We start from the raw sequence: 16,743 nt of genomic DNA on the forward strand, positions 1-16,743 counted from the left end.
AGTGAATGGAGGACAATGATTCTGCTCCTCTACTTTCCTCTGCAGTACCTGCAGTACTGTTATCCAGCTCTGGAGCCTTCAAGATAAGAAGAAGATGAACCTGTTGGAGCAGGTCCAGAGGAGGGCCACAAAAATGTTATGAAGGCTGGAGCACTTCTGCTATGAAGACAGGCTGAAAGAGTTGGGATTGCTCAGCCTGGAGAGGAGGCAGCTTCACAGAGACCTTATGTCAGCCTTCCACTATCTTAAGGGGGATACCTACATGTAGCAATAGGATGAGGGGCAATGGTCTTGAACTAGAGCAGGCTAGGTTTAGATTAGAATTTAGAAGTTCTTTACTATGAGGGTGGTAAAGCACTGGGACAGGTTCCCCAGAGAGGTGGTGGAGGCTCCAGCCCTGAAGACATTCAAGGTCAGGCTTGATGGGGCAACATGATATTGTTAGAGGTTCCTGCTCACTGCAGGAGAGTTGGACTAGATGATCTTCAAAGGTCCCTACCAACTCAAGCATTCTATGATTCTATGATTCTATGACATATCCTAGGTGTTGTGTCAGGGTGAGACCCGGGTAGGCTTCTATACGGGGAGGACCAGGCAAGGTGGGTGGCAAAAGCCAACATGGTAAGGACTGCTCCTGGATGACAGCCCCAAGGAAGCTTCCTTTTCAGCTGGAAACAGGAGATGACATGTAGAGGAACACTGCTACACTGGGTAGAGAAGGGCTGTGGTCACCCTTCCTTTAGCTGATCTTACTTCATGCGAGAAATACATCTTGTGATCCAGAATACTTGTAAATGCCTGTCTGAAATAGCAAGTAGGTGGAGATTTGGTCCCCTTTCTTCCCACTTCTGGACTATTTTTCAAACAGGATAGAAGCAAATTAAACTCTGGTTTCCAGTGTAAAAGCTGCAGTTTCTCCGCTGCACCTCTGGGGGATGCTAGTAAAATTCTGCAGGAAAGCTTGCTTGTCAGGCTGCACTGTGTGTGAGGAGGGCAGCCAGAGGTACAAAAAGGAATCGATTATTTTTGTATGTAATTACGGTGGCAAGCGTTTTCTGGTTGGAATTTTTTTCGTAATTAAAAATAGGAGAAGAAAAAGAATCACACAGGAGAAGTTATTAGAATGAATTTAATTATAAAGCAATTTTATTAGGTCATCTTTTGAAATTAAAAGAAATCTGAATGCAAGATTTGTGATACAGTAAGTAGCATCTCTCTCAGGGGCCTTAGTTCAATTTAAAATGCCATTAAATTGACTAGTGGCACATAAAAGCGAGTGTCATAAAGCAAAAATTATGATAGAGCTAATTAATTACATAATTATACCAGGCTTATCATTCGGCTTGTTGGCTTGATATCATAGGCCAGCATTACCTGGAGTATTCAGTGTGATAAATGTGTGTGTCCATTCACTAGATTCTTCATTCCTCTGGGATAAATTTGCAACCTGTGCAAATATTCCATTATGATAGGAAATTACTGGAGTATGTATTATACTCTAAGCACTAGTGGATAAAGTGATATAGTATATTTGCTTTTCTGCTTAAAAGCGACTAAGGAAGATTTATTTTATTCTGCAAGGGAACAAGTAGTTCTAAATTAAGCTTCGTGAGAAAGACTTTCATGTTTATTGAATTCAGTGCTTAGCATCTGATCACCTGACCAGGTTCAAATGGAAACAGAAGAAAATGGCATTACTTTGAATTAATAGATAATCACAAAGGGTTTAACTGCTCTATGTCCTGTTACTCAGGAATTGAGCAAGATTTTAGACAGGAAGAGCGTATATTTATTGATCTGAATAGGGATTTGGAGGCCAGAGACTCTAAATTCACATTCAGTGTTCAATACTGTTCTGTCTCCTTTGGAGTTGAGCAAGTCACTCTTAAGATCACAGTTTTTAAAAATAATTTCTGACATTTGCTTGCTCATGTTGAGCCTTTTCTTCTAAGGCAGCACCTTTGAAATTCAGGTAGAGCCAGCAGAGGGGGACATCTTTCAAAAATTAAACACAATTTGGCTCAAGGTATATACTTGAAGTTAAAAATCTTAATGTTTCTGCTGTTGCATCCTTGTTTTCAAAATTAACTAACTCAATTACCTTTCTAGAGTGCTGTGAAGATTAATGAGCTAAAATGAACAAAGTACTTGGAAAAATGAAAGTTTTGAGCACTGAGTCACACAGTAATACCCTGGCTGGTGCTTGGTGACAACCAGCAGGAGAAAGCAAAACAGAATTTGCTTTAAATCACTGGCTTTGTATAACTTGGGTGGTAATAGTTTGTCCACATTTGTTTACAGTTTTGTGACTGCTTAGTGCAACTCTGATGAATGCCTTTTCCTATGTATTCTGTTATGTTGAGGATACCCAATTACACCTCGTGGCAAACTTTGGCAGCCTTTGCTGTGCAGAAGGGAAGTGACTGACATTCTTCAAATCCACCAACTCTGCCACTCCTAAAAATCATTCCCAGGGAGTTTTCTGTGAGAGTGATTAATTTTCTCCAAGAGGTTGCTATACCCTTGTAGCTGTGTTTTGGACCTGCTGTGATCATATCATTTGATCTCCCACATGACAACGCTATGTCCTTGCTGCTTAGCCACTTGGCCAGTAATAAGCTTATCCTGGAAAATAAATGAGATTAAATAGTTTTAAAAAATGCACTCATAAATGTGGAAGACTAAATAACAGAGCAGCTAAATTTGCTCCAGTCTCCAGTGCTAAGGAAATTTAACAAATGTTTGCACAGTATTACAAAACGAGGGAATTGGACTGGAATTCTCACAACTGTGGAGGAAAAAAAATTCCTTGCTTTAAGATGGCATGAATATTTGAAGAAGTAAGAACAGAAAAGGCATGATAATAGAAAACTGTATTATTACGGCAACGCTGTGTGGGTTAATGGTATATCTACAGAGTGCTGAGGCAGGAGGTAGAAGCATTAGTAGGTGTGAAAACCCGTTCCAGTATGTGAGTTGCTGTCAGAGTTGGGCAATTATTATTTTTTCCTAAGCAAGTGGGGGTTTTTTCCAAAAAAAAAGATGTCATTTCTGGTTAGTTGACACTGAAATCAACCCTAATTTGTAAATAGATCTCTGTGATTGAAAGTAAAAGAAGTTTTTGGCAGTTTGGATATGCTTTAACAAGTTTCCATGAAGAAACAGTTTCATCTGAGAGGGTTAGAGAGCTCAATGGGAAAGAAACCACTAAAAAAAGAGAAAATTAAAAAAAAAAAATAGAGGTACATGCCATTCTCTCCCCATTGTACTCCTCATTTTTGGAAGTACTCATCTTTGGGATCCCACCTACTCTGTGGGATCTGAGTTCATGTCTGGCCCCATTGGCTGAATGGTCACACTCAGGGAGGTGTGATCAATGGCTCAGTGTTCAGATGGAGACCAGTGACGAGTGGTGTTCCTCAGTACAGTCAGTACAGACTGGTGCTGTTTCACATCTTTAAGATCTGTCAGCGACATGGATGGTGGGATCGAGCCTGCCCTCAGCAAGTTTGCTGATGACACCAAGCTGTGTGGTGTGGTTGATACACTGGAGGGAAGGGAGGCCATCCAGAGGGACCTTGACAGGCTTGAGAGGTGGGCCCATGGCAACCTCATGAAATTTGACAAGGCCAAGCGCAAGGTCCTGCACCTGGTTCAGGGCAATCCCAAGCAAAAATACAGGCTGGTCAGAGAATGGACTGACAACAGCCTTGAGCAGAATGACCTGGGGTTGTTGGTTGATGAGAAACTCAACATGAGCTGGCAGTGTGCATTTGCAGCCTAGAAATCCAACCTTATTCTGAGCTGCATCAGAAGAAATGTGGCCAGCAGGGCCACGGAGGTGATTCTCCCCCATTACTCAGCTCTCATTAGACGCCACCTGGAGTACTGTGTCCAGTTCCGGAGCACTGAACACAGGAAGGACATAGAGCTCTTGGAGCAAGTCCAGAGGAAAGCCTCGAAGATGATCCAAGGGCTGAAGCACCTCTCCTAGAAAGACAGGCTGAGAGAGTTGGGGCTGTTCAGCCTGGAGAAGAGAAGGCTCTGGAGAGACCTCATAGTGGCCTTCCAGTACCTGAAAGGGCCTACAGGAAGCTGAGGAGGGACTTTTTACAAGGGCTTATAGTGAGAGGACAAGAGGTAATGGATAAAAAGTGGAAGAGGGGAGATTTAGGTTAGACATTAGGAAGATAATCTTTAGCGTGATGGTGATGAGGCACTGGAACAGGTTGCCTAGGGAGGTTGGGGATGCCCTCTCCATGGAAATGTTCAAGGCCTGATTGGTCGGGGCTTTGAGCAACCTGGTCTAGTGGAAGGTGTTCCTGCCCATGCAGGGGGGTTGGAACTAGATGATCTTTAAGGTTCCTTCTGACCCAAACCATTCTGTGACTCTATGATCTTTCTAGAAATGTGGTCCCAGGAGCAGTGAAGGTGGCTTGGGTGCGGCTGGCAAGGGGGCAGCTAGATAGTTCAGATGCGTCTGCAAAGCAATCTTGCTTCTTAGCTTCCCAAGTCCTGAAGATACCCACAGTTCTGTTAGATGTGGGCCCTAATCTGTGTTAGTCATACAGTTTTGCACATGTTGCTTGCTTTCGCCTGGTGGATCTAATACCAGATATCCGGTGGTTTTGCATGGGGTGAGGCAACACACTAGAAAAGAAGTGTCTCTTTTTAACACAGACACGTAGCTGTCTGTGCAGCACGACTGCCTGCATGCCTGAAGATCTATGACTCCCCTAGGTTTTCTTTTTATTTTACTCATTGCCTGGTTTACTACAGCAGGAAGCCACGTAGATGTGACAGGACATGCAGTGGCCGTTCATCAAAGCAAGCTCAGAGGTGAGGTGTGTGTTTACAGTAGTCTTGGACAACCATGGTGTGTTGGCTCCTGCTCCGGCTGTTTTTGTGCCTGTATGTATCTTTGTTCTGTGGTCTTGTATATCTTTGGGAAAATACAAGGTCTGTGAAAATACCTGGGACTGTAAGGGTGTAGAGGTTAATTCAAGGGAAGCATTTGCCTCTTCAGATGCTGGTTCCATAGGAGCACTCATTACTTACTGCATGTTTTGCAATGCAGAGTGTTTCCCAAGAGTGGTGGTTTAACGAGCTCTGCTGGCACTTGAAAAACTGTCCTGTTGGCTTCCTGTTTGATGCGTATGCTGCAAATTAAAATATTGTTTATGCTATAAAATCCGAGAGCCTTAAATGCTCTTCATTGCGCTTTTTCTACTGAAAGAGCGTTCTGTTCTGCTTTGCTAAATCCTGCTATGATATAATCCCTCTGAACTCAGTGGGACAATTTTTTTTTTCCTTGGTGTAAACTCCATTAAACCCTGTGGATCTGCAATTTCTGGCTCAGTGACAATATGTAGACATAAATCATGACATTGCCCATTCTAGTGAATTTTGTAGAGTGGACAATATGGACAGAAAGGAGATTTATTAATGATGATAAATTTAGAGACGTCCACATATAGACCAATGACTTAGGCATAATTTAGAACAAACAGCAGCTGTTCTGGGTTTCACAGAGGTAAGGTAGGTTGAGTAATTATAAAGTCTATCTAAGTGTGTTCGTTTTAGCTAAGGTGGAGTTTTTCTTTGTAGCAGCTAGTATGGGGCTAGGTTTTGGATTTGTGCCAGAAACAGTGTTGCTAACACAGGGATGTTTTCATTAGTGCTGAGCAGCGCCTACACAGAGCCAAGGCCTTTTCTGCTCCTTGTAGCGCCCCACCAGTGAGTAGGCTGGGGGTGGTACATAAGAGGCTGGAGGGGACACAGCTGAGACAGCTGACCCCAAATGACTAAAGAGATATCCTATACCATATGACATAGTGCTCTGCAAGTTACTCTTGCTGCTGTAGACCAGCTCTTTTGGTAATTTCTGAGCACTGCAGTAGAACCAGGGAGCTGGACAATGTCTGGTTAGGTTACTGTTTCCCCTACCAGTTCCCAGGGTGAGGATTGCAGCAGGGCTGTTGCTAAACAGCAGCAGCTTCCATAACAAAAAGTAGAGGAAACCAAAATCTCATTCCGAAGCATACTGAATGCAGCAAACCTTGTCCTCAGAGTACTTCTCTCATGAAAATCTAGAGAGGGGATATGTCTTGCGGTTATCTTGGAAGTGAATAATTTTGGAATTTACACTAATATAAGCCAATACAATTAACAATAGTGAGCAGAATGCCTTTCCACAGAGCAATGGTTCTTGTAATATAGCAGATTATAACTGGAGAAGGGGAGATTTAGGTTAGACATAAGGAGGAAATTCTTCAGTGTGAGGGTAGTTAGAAACTGGAACAGGTTGCCCAGAGAAGTTGTGGAAGTCCCATCCCTGGAAGTGTTCAAGGCCAGGTTGGATGGGACTGTGAGCAATCTTGTCTAGTGGGAGGTGTCCCTGCCTATGCAGTAGAGTTGGAACTAGATTATCTTTAAGATCCCTTCCAATTCAAACCATTCTATGATTCTATGAAACTAGGGGGAAGGTTGGCCAGGGAACTGCTGCTCAGGGACTGGCTGGGCATCAGTCAGTTGATGGTGAGCAATTATTCTAATTTGCATCACTTGTTTTTCTTGGACTTGATCTTTGTTATCTTCCTCTTCATTACATTGTTATTATAATAATTATTATCATTATTATCATAATTATATTTAAATTATTAAACTGGTCTTATCTCACCCCACAAGTTTTCTCACTTCTACCCTTCCAGTTCTCATCCCCCATCCTTCTGTAGGGGGAGTAAGCGAGCAGCTGTGTCATGCTTAGTTGCTGGCTGGAGTTAAACCACAACACTAAACTACTCACCAAGTTTTGCTATATTATTGAGTAATTAATTTTTTTCACCCTTTTCCTTTCTATTTTCATTACTTTTGTACCTATAAATCTGAGATGGAGAAGAAAATGTACCACTAAGGTGTTACATTTTGTACCTGGTCAGGGCCAGCTCCATTTGCTTTCCACTTTGGGCAAATGAGAATGGCCCAAGCCATCCCATATAACCAATCCTGTAGTAGCATCAGAAATAGAAACCACTGACATCACCCCTTGTGAGTCTGGCAGACCCAGCCTGGAAGACCTAAGGGGCAACAGGGGGCTGCAGCCTTTGCTGATACTTGTAGAGGACAGTGGCCACCCCATATGGGCTCTGCCATGTCTTTCTCCTCTGTACCACAGCCACACGTCTGCAGTTGCTGAACTGGAATAGAAAGGTGAGGCACCAGCTATGGTTAGCACTGGCCTCCAGTGAGACTGATTCTAAGAAGGCATTTGTGGTGCACTTAGGAAGCAAATGTGTTTGGGTAACAATTTGAGAAGCCAGTGTTAAGTGGCTTAAAACTGAAAGCCTGAAGAATTGTCTGACTGGCAGATACTTGGACAAAGAAAGTTTAGAAAGTTAAATAGTCCTATAAAACATACCATTGAATGCAGTAGCTATTCAGGCACTGCTACAGAAGTGCAAGCAGCTATTTCCTATTATGTTGCTAATTTTTATGTTCTATTGGTTACTGAATTAACAAATGAGTAAAATTACTTTGCTTCACTATGAACAGTTAATCAACAAAGGAACTCCCAAGGAATCTAAAGGACTCTGCTCCAAATTCAGAATAGATGTTTCTGCAGGTATTGGGGGGGTGGAATAAGAGAGAGCATGTCGCAGACTAGAGAAAGTCTCACTTGCAGAAGCAGGTGGCTAACTGGAGCTAAGTCACTGTTTGGCATGTGGCCTATCATGTCTTAAGCTTTTTGATACAATAATATTTGCCTCAACATAATGGCTTTTTCTAAATTTGAAAATGTGAAGTGTTTAAAGAAGAAACATCAATTTCCTCACTGAAGAATGAGAGCAAAGAGTTGTCCCATTTGATCATTTCAGATGCTGGCCAGAAGTACAAGTTTCTCTTAGTGTCAAGTGTCAGATCTGTTGTTGCAAGCCAGTACTGGGGGGCTACCACATCTGTAAAAGGAAGCAGCCTGGCTGCATTGTCCCTTCAGGAAGCATGTAGAGCACTGTCTGATGTTTCGTAGCTTGCTCCCTGAAGCCAAAACATCTGGATGAGAGGGGTCAGGAGTGGAACCTTCTTGTTTGGCCTGTAACTGCATTTCTATTTGGTAACAATTAGTTTTGTCAGTGACAAGCATCTATTAATTCTGTTTTTAAGAACTTTATCTAGGAAGACTGATTTTATGACACCTGTATGCTAATATTCTTTCCATATTTAATATCTGGAATTCCTGAATTAATTTTCTAGCTATGCCAAAGAGTCAATTATTACAGCATTAAAGCTAAGCTGAGAACGTACCTTCCAGCCAGTCCCAGAATAGATTACAAAATGCCTAGGACAACAAAAAGTGTTAAAAGCCAAAATATCTTGCAGAGATTAATTATTCCCTGAATTATTAACATCCAGTGCATTTTATTTGTGTTTCTCTAACATGTTCAGTTTTAGTTTTCTAGAAACCATGATTTCTTTATAGTGGTCTTAGTAGACTCAATAATGTTAACTTAGCAATGAGAATTTGAGCTAGTTTGTAATTGGAGTTGGGTCAAAGGTTTCAGAAAAACATTAAAATTTCCTACACAAAAAGAGGAAGACATTTTAAAAAGGTAATAAATTTAACTACCTTTTGGACAGTCTGTTAGAGCACCATAAAAGCACCATACAGTTAATAACCACAGTTTCTGCCCACAAATAGTTCTGAATTCACTCCAGCATTGGAGTGTGAATGCTGAAGTAGTAATACTTGCCTATGAGTACCAGCTGTGGGGAAACAACTGAACTGGTGCTGTGCAATCTTAAGTAAATTCCACTTCAATTTACTGAATTTGACCTAACATGAATGCTCCCATAGCTCTGGAAAGCTTAACTGGAGATAACTAAGAATCTACACTTAGGGGCCATGGTGCCTCTGTCATGTGCGCAGATTCCTAGAGAACCCCAATGAAGATGAAAGCTGAATCAAATTGCTTTGGCTTTCAGCTTGAAATGGTGGAGGTTATGATGTGTTTCAATGTCTGTTTCTCATTTGTGGCTGCAGCTGCATTGGTCTCCCACCTGCCTTCAAAACCTGAAATATACTTGGTTGTATAGGACCAAAAGAAATAAGCACATGCGTGCTACTTGCCAGGCTGAAACATTGAACTGAAGTTATGAGTACTTGTCTCCAAGGGAGCATTTTTAGAGTTCACCACACTGGTATTTCTCTTCTCCAGACAATGCTGGAATGCTTTACCTACCACTCCCTTGTTTTCAAGTCTGAAGAAATTAAGACCACCAAGGCTTTGTACCTTTCTGAAAATTGGCTCAGGCTTTAGTATTATTTTCACTAGGGATTTTAGAAATATTTGTTATCTTTTCTTGGTAACTTACTTTTCTCTTGATAGCAGCATTGGCTAGAAGAATATGGGAACCATAAGCTTATCAAAATTAACTGATCAGTCTGAAGACTTCCAACGAAGTTCCAACAACGAAAAGTGAAGCATTCCATACACCTGGCTTAACCTTATTACCCAAGTGTAATACCTCATTTCCATCTAAACCATGCAGCCCTGTTATGGAAACTCTTCGTAATGGGGAGAGGGAGAACATCCTCTGTGCTGAAGACTGGCTGTGTTATGTTTTATTGGCAGTATCTGAAGCACTTGGGAATTAATGAAAATACTGAACACATTCTTTCCTAGAAGATAGACCTGGCCTCCTAGAATTCCTTATAATTATGAATGCTAATTTTTTTCAAGATAAGATGCATGATAGTATTCTAAGAAAAAAGTTGATGTCCAGTTTCTGGTTGTTTTTTAACGTCTATGTGAAATCACTGGACAATACAGGTGTTTAAAAACTTGACAGTTGCTCTGATCAGAGATATGGGTATCTGTCTTTTACAGGCTAGACCAAAGCCATCATAATTGCTTGAAGCTCTCTGTGTGTGTTGCCTGTTGCCATAGATGAAGCACCTAACTAACACAGAGTAAAAAGTGCAGCAGAAAGGATGGGAAATGAGAGCACCATTTCCCTCTCAAGTGTCAGAGAGCTACAATCAAGAGAAGGATCAGTTTGCAGCAGAGTAACTACTTGAGTTAATAATGAACATCTGAGATGGAATTGACAAGTGACTGGGGTGTAGGACAACCATCAGGGGCTTCTTCACCAGTGTGCACTTGTGATATAAGCATTCTCTTAGTCATAAGCACTCTTTGCTAGGATCTTTGCACACCAGCAGTAGTGAATCTGAAAGTACTTCTGGTGCTCTACTGAGCAGGCAGAGCCTTCTGGCCATCTATTTGCCTGTGAAGCTGTGTTTAGACATCTGTGTTAATACCTGTGCCACGCTGTTGACAGAGGAACCTAAGATAGGAAGGAGTTTTGAGACTTGGTGAGTCCAGTCCTTTACTAGTTGAGGCTTTCAGCATGCCTATTGATACATTTCTCATATTCCAATTTAAAATAGGATAGACTGTTTGCATCCTTTGGATGCCTGGATAAGCCTGTTCTAGAAATTCATTAATGTGATGGTTGAAAACCATTCTTCTAATTGCCAGCATAGACATATTCCTGGCCAGTGTTACAACTGATCAGTATCTGCCAGGCTTGACTGTTGCTTAAATAGCTCTAGCTCACAGCTGCACATTGTTAACCCCTTCTCCATGTTTCCACATTTTCTTCCTTTCATGTTTCCAACTGAGAAGGCACAGCTTGTACAAGGAATTGTTCTTCCTGGTCCCTGAAACTGTGTTCTATGTTATTTTATTCTGGGACTGTGGCTCCATCTTCAAGGTTGTCTTGCATCTCCTTTATAGTAGTCAAGTAATGCATTTAATTAATGCTGTATATTAACTTTGAACCATTACAGTATTTAATCAGAGTACTTCCTATCCTACTTTCTTTGCTGAGACAAATAATGAAAATAGCAAGTAAAATTGGTCCCCAAACCTGCCATGGGCAAAATCTACCATAGCCTCTTCCAGGCCATTTCTACCTTCTTTTAATTCCTATCCTTTTCATTTTAGCTAATTATTTCCCTTGGGTTGTTAAAAGATTCCTTTTTTCTATTTTCTTCTTTTTTTTAACAACTTTGTTTCCAGAATATTTGATTTATCCTATGTTCTTTATCTTTAAAAAAATCCCACTTTCATCAAAGGCAGATGATAGGATAGTTTGACACAATCCGTTTGCCCATACTGTATTATCTAATTTTCCATTTATCTCCACATTATTAATTTTTCTTACCTTTAATTGATTGCAAAACCCTTAGGTTACTACATAGGTCACAGATCTGTAGTTTCCTTCCTTAGATTCTCCGAACACTCTCATTCCTTCTTTAAACATAGCTATTGCTTGTTATTTACCAGCTGCATAGCCTCATCCTCTTTTTACCCATTTGAATAATTTTTTAAGATCCTGGCTCTTGAGTTTCAATTTAATATGCCAGGTTTTAAATTTTGAGAGCTAAAGAAAGTTTAAATCTTCTTCTGAGTTGCATGAGTGCAACTTGGTTTGCCCATACCTCAGTCATGGTAATTTTCTAGTTGTTAATTGCTATGCTGCTTCCCTCTTCCCTGTTGAGGACAGACAGATTTCAGCCTGGGTCAGACTTTTTCCATGAGACTAGCTTTAGCATGAGCTTTAGAGTCTGAATCTATTTGCTGAAGTGAATGTTTGGTGATATGGTAAGTGGATCAGGTGGAGTTGGGGATTCCAGGAAGGAGTCACAGTTACTGTTAATCAAGCATCTTACCTTAGCTGAAACAGACCCAGGTTCAGTTTTCTCACTGAACCTGACAGAGCAGGAGACTTCATTTCTCTCTCCTACATCAAGGAGGAGTATCCTGGTTTCAAGCTGCTGCTTTCTGCTCTGTGGTGTCTCTTTCTCAGTGTTTTGGCAAAAATGAAATAGCGTAACATAAAAGGACATGGTTTCATTCTGAGACAAGGCAAACTGTTTTCCAGATTTCAGAAATGTGGCAAAATGGAATTTTTTTGGAAATGACCAATGGAAATGGAAAATGACCTTTTTATTGAGGTCAGCCCTGCCTGTGCCTATCAAAGTGCTTCTTTACTTGCTGAGGATAGGTATCAAGTTATGTACAGAACTGCTGCTGCTGCCCAGAGCTGAAAATTATGCCCCTGAAGTGGTCTTAGTTTGTCTTGGAGTGAGAGACTGGGTTAAGTTTTCTGTGTTGTCTTCTCATGTAGAGCTAGAAGGAATTTTTTGTTAAATTTGTGGCTGTCAGTAGAGTGGTAGGTGGAAACACGCCCTCTTGCTGTAGTTTGAAAAAGGGGGTGGTTGCACCACCTACATAGTGCTTGACATTTGATAACACTTGACATGGTTGTGAGGATGACTTGGCTTTTTTTTTTTAAATTAATAAGAAGAATCTTAAACAGAACAAGTCTGAATTATTACGGGAAAAAGACTTATAAAAGAAACAGGATCCCCAGTTCCTACTTTCTACTCATGGTAATTTTTTGCTTATGCATTAAGCAGCTAAAGTGGTAAGAGCAGCACTGACCTAGAAATTAATTAAGGCTTCTTCCTTAATTAAACAGTAAAAAAGAGATAAGTGATATTTGCATTTATTGATGGCTTCTTTATAGTAAATGAATTGCCGGATGGTTGATGTTTTCCACTTGATTTCCTTTGGTTTCTTGGCTTGGATTGTAGCACAAATTATTATTGTCTCACACATCTGCTAGAGGATGTGTTTCCATTGTACCTCTCTGCTCACAAACATATGAATAACTTCCATATTGACCATTTGTACGTGTATCACCACAACAACATGGGAAGAGACATTTGTGTAGGCGTAGAGTTCTTGGATGTGCTGAATGTATTTGTTTTTCTACCAACTGTCCCATCCGTGTGCTCTGTGCCCACTTCTAATTGAATTATCAGTAGTGAGGAGCATGATTTAGGAAGTATGCTTTCTTTCAGTTTTAAGTGGTTACGTTATAATTTGTCTTGGATGATTGAGTGTCACGTATCTGCCTGTCAGCAAGATACAGTGTTGCAGAGGTAGTGGCATTAGGGAGGAAAATTAATCAGAACATTTGTATTTATTGGTCCAAACTCTGAACAGCCCCTCCCCACACACCTTCTTCTTTAGTGATGCTTTTGGTATCTTATAGTGCTGAGCAGGTTCTTAGTACTTGACTATTCACTGCTATAAACTAAGCAGGACATTTGGTCTGTAATTCGTAAGATGTGGTTAAGCTTTTACACAATTACATTTTTCCCTGCTTTTCTAAGAATTCAAACATTTACCTGACGTTGCTACTCTTCTTGTTTGCAAGAAGCTGACTTTGCATTTTGTCTGAAGATACTCTGATAAATCAGAAGAAACTATCTGCTTAAGAATTTTCTATCCTTCTCAAATGGAAGTGATACACATTTCAATTCACCATGCGGGAGTGTGTGTGCGTGTGTAAACAGGACAGAGAGGTGCATTGCAGTAGAGAAAAATCATGCTAAAAGATTTACCCAAGTTTGTTTAACCCAACATTGCCAGTCCCTTTTTTCTTCCAGACAGGTTTATGACAATTATGTCGATAGCACAAATCTTATGTACTGCTGTAATGGAGCTGTATAGGCAGATGTAGTCATGGTATATTCACATTACTATGCTGGAAAGCACCTCAAGCAATGTTTCCAGCAAAGTAGTGCATGTTTTCATTAACTAGTAATTAATGTAATTGTAGTAAGGTAAGTAATATTGGAGATACTTTGGGTTTTTTTGGCTGTGTGTGGTTTTTTTTGTTTGCTTGGTTTTTATAATATTAGTTTTAAAAAATTGCTGACTTGACCTCACAGTTGCATGATTTTTAGGAATATATGTTTTATATATATATAACATATATATTTTGCATACTTTTTCTGTGCTCATTCCTATAAAAGAACCAAAATGGTATATACTGGAACAATTTTGTACTTGCACAGCTGTAACATTTTTCTTAATTCTTTTACATTGCTACTCTTGAACATCTTAGTCAATATGAGCTAAATCCAAATTTGAATGTTCAAAGACATTTGGTATGGTTTGGCTTGTTACTCCTCTTCCATTTAGCAGTAGAAGTAGAGAGAATTTCAATATTAAATTTGGTACTGTGTTTATGTCTTTAGGCATTTCCATTTCCATTTGAAATTACCCATTCTCTAAGGTAATACTTCATCTTTTTTGCCCCTTCATTTGTTGTTGTTTTTTTTAGCTCTGCAGTTGATGTTTATGCTTTTATGCTCTTTGGGAATAGTTTGGTGGTTTGTAGGAGCAGATCCAAAGGAAGTCTGCTTCCACAGTAAAAGAAGGAAAAGGAGACAGGATATGGATGCTAAAATGATCAACAAGCCATACGTCCTTCCTTCCCTCCCCCATTAGTTCAGCATGCAATGTGCAGTAGGATGTCCTTTTTCACCTTGGATCCTTTCCATGTAACTTTTTTTTAGTTTTTACTAATTGAAATAATGTTTTCTGTTGCTTACCTTAGTTACCATCAGCAGTACATTCTTCCAAAAACAAGTCATATAAAAATGGGCAAGACTACACAGACCTACCTCTGACAGTCCTGTAGACTGCAAAGGAAAGATGAGGGTGAAGGGAGAAAAATGTAGATCACCAGGAGAAAGTGATAGAATGTTCTGTTTGTCTACTTTGGGTATAAACACTGATTTCTTCTGTTCATGTGGTCTACTGGTTGTTTTACCTTATTTTCTTCATCCTCCATTTATGCTTTCTCTTTATTGCTTATGTAGGTTAGTTTTTTCTTCCTGATTTGTAAATAACAAATACGTCTAATGGTCACTTTGTAAACTCAGGGAAACAACATAGTTTTTTTTTTATTATCAGTTAGCTACCTGGGATCAAACTAGGTACTTTATGCAACTGCAAAATCTGTCTTGTTTGGAGGTGTGGAGGGATAAGTGCATTAAACTCAGAAGGCAAGTAAAAAGAGGACAAATGGTAAACCATATCCTTGGCATCACCTCACCTCCAAGAAAAAATGTAAAATTCAATTCATGTTTTACGGGTTGGCTTGCCTTTTGTGAACCTAGGAGGTAACAGTGGTGGAAGTTGATAAACATTAATGTGGGACCCATATACAGAAGAGGGACTCAAAATGTCTTTAAAAGTTCAGGGAGAGGGAGAAGATTATTCAGGCATGATGGAGGAAGCAAGGTAAAAGCATAATCAAATAAAGAGGTATGGCAGACTCCTTAAGTTCTTAAAGAAGTGTGGAGTTGTGCAAAATATGTTCTGTCTGCGTAGGTGATAACTCTTGGGTTATTGCAAGTATTTTTATAGCTCTGGGAGATCAGGAGCTACACCCGACTCCAGGAGGAAAAGGTAAAAAAGCTTGAGGGGATAAAAGCAATAGGACCTTGGTTCTGCAAGGGTAGGGAAATGGGAGTAGTCAAGCCTTTGGCATCTGGGGGGAAAGTGTCAGCCTCAATGCTGAGAACCTTAGTAACATATGGAAAAATAAAACACAAATATGACATTCTGCTGAGTTGTTTGCATCTTTTTCTGTGGCTTTCCTATAAAGTTTGTCTTCCATGTTTTTCCTTCTCAGGAAGGCTCCTCATGGGCTTTAAGGTACTCTTTTGGGTCTAAAATTTCTATTTCCCTCTATGCTTCAATCCATGTTTGTTAATTCTTGCTGAGAGGAGCTGGCCCTGCTCTGAAGGGACAGGGCAACAACAGCACCCAGGTGGAGAGATACTGTTGTCCTTCACAATTTCATTATTGTTAACACTCATTATTTTACTGCAAGATGAGTGATATTTGATTTAATTACCACCTCAACTGCTGGAGTCAGTGATTTAATGAGAATCTCAGCTTTCACTTAAAAATACTTCTCCAGCATTTGTAGGTGTTGAGAAAGAGTTTGAAAGTGTGGTAATGTGGTGTGAATTTTTAAGAGGCTTAAAAGCTACGGAACAAAGCAGCAAATGAAAATAAAAAAACAATTTATTACTCTTTTGTCATCTGAGGTTGCTAAAAGTCCTCATTATTTTTTTGGTGATTGCCTAATGGTTTTCAACTACTTGGATTGATTATGCTGCAGATCTAAAATCAGATAAATTTGCTTCATTTCTAGAAGTTTGAATTAGAAGTTCCATATAAACATCTCTGCAGATTTTAAGCAGCCAATTGAGGAAATCTAAAGAGAAAACCCATCATTTGTATATGAATGTTCAGCAGTGTTGGGTAGATCTTGGGTTTACACATAAATGTCATTGACATCTACAGTCTGACAGTAGGTAGAGCAGGTAGTGACTCCTCTGGTTTTTGCTTTCTGCTAGTTACTACATACGTGAACTCCAAATTTAGTAAAATTGGTAAACTACTAGCAAAAAGAAGGGATTTAGTTTGTATTATGAACTGTAGTGTTTGTTCCAAGGCAAAGCTCTCTTCTTAAATCTTTAAGGGATTCAGGACTATGTGGTGTCAAACAATGGCATATTCATCCAAGGAGTACTACTGAATGCATTTAATTATCCTCACTGGTTGTCTCAGCAGATTGTGCAGATAACAGATAATGCTACCTTCGAAAGCACGCCCTTAGCAAGAGTGTGCAATTTATTTTGGTAGATCAAATATGTGCATTGCTTCAGCTGTCTTAGATGTCCAGCTGCTGTTTTGAAAGCAGAGTTTCCAGGCATAGCTGCTCTTTGCTTTGACCTCTTGTGTTATTTTCTGGGGGGTGTGTAAGATTGCTAATTTTATATTCCTTTTCTCCCTCTAAAGGAAT

At 40.0% G+C, this 16,743-nt stretch overlaps 1 protein-coding gene across 2 annotated transcripts in view; it reads left to right on the forward strand.

The window, feature by feature from the left end:
* Positions 1-16,743, forward strand: part of TIAM2 (TIAM Rac1 associated GEF 2) — a 140,239-nt gene that overhangs the window by 92,484 nt on the left and 31,012 nt on the right. Inside the window, exon 1 of one of the 2 annotated variants that reach the window (XM_051613427.1) lies at positions 4,788-4,839. The exons of the other annotated variant lie outside the window; for it this stretch is intronic. The gene's annotated coding sequence lies outside the window, so the exon portion shown is untranslated. Of the gene's footprint in view, positions 1-4,787; positions 4,840-16,743 lie in introns of those variants that run through there. 2 annotated transcript variants of the gene reach the window in all.

Source organism: Apus apus, chromosome 3 (assembly GCF_020740795.1).
Source record: "Apus apus isolate bApuApu2 chromosome 3, bApuApu2.pri.cur, whole genome shotgun sequence".
Lineage (NCBI taxonomy): Eukaryota > Metazoa > Chordata > Aves > Apodiformes > Apodidae > Apus > Apus apus.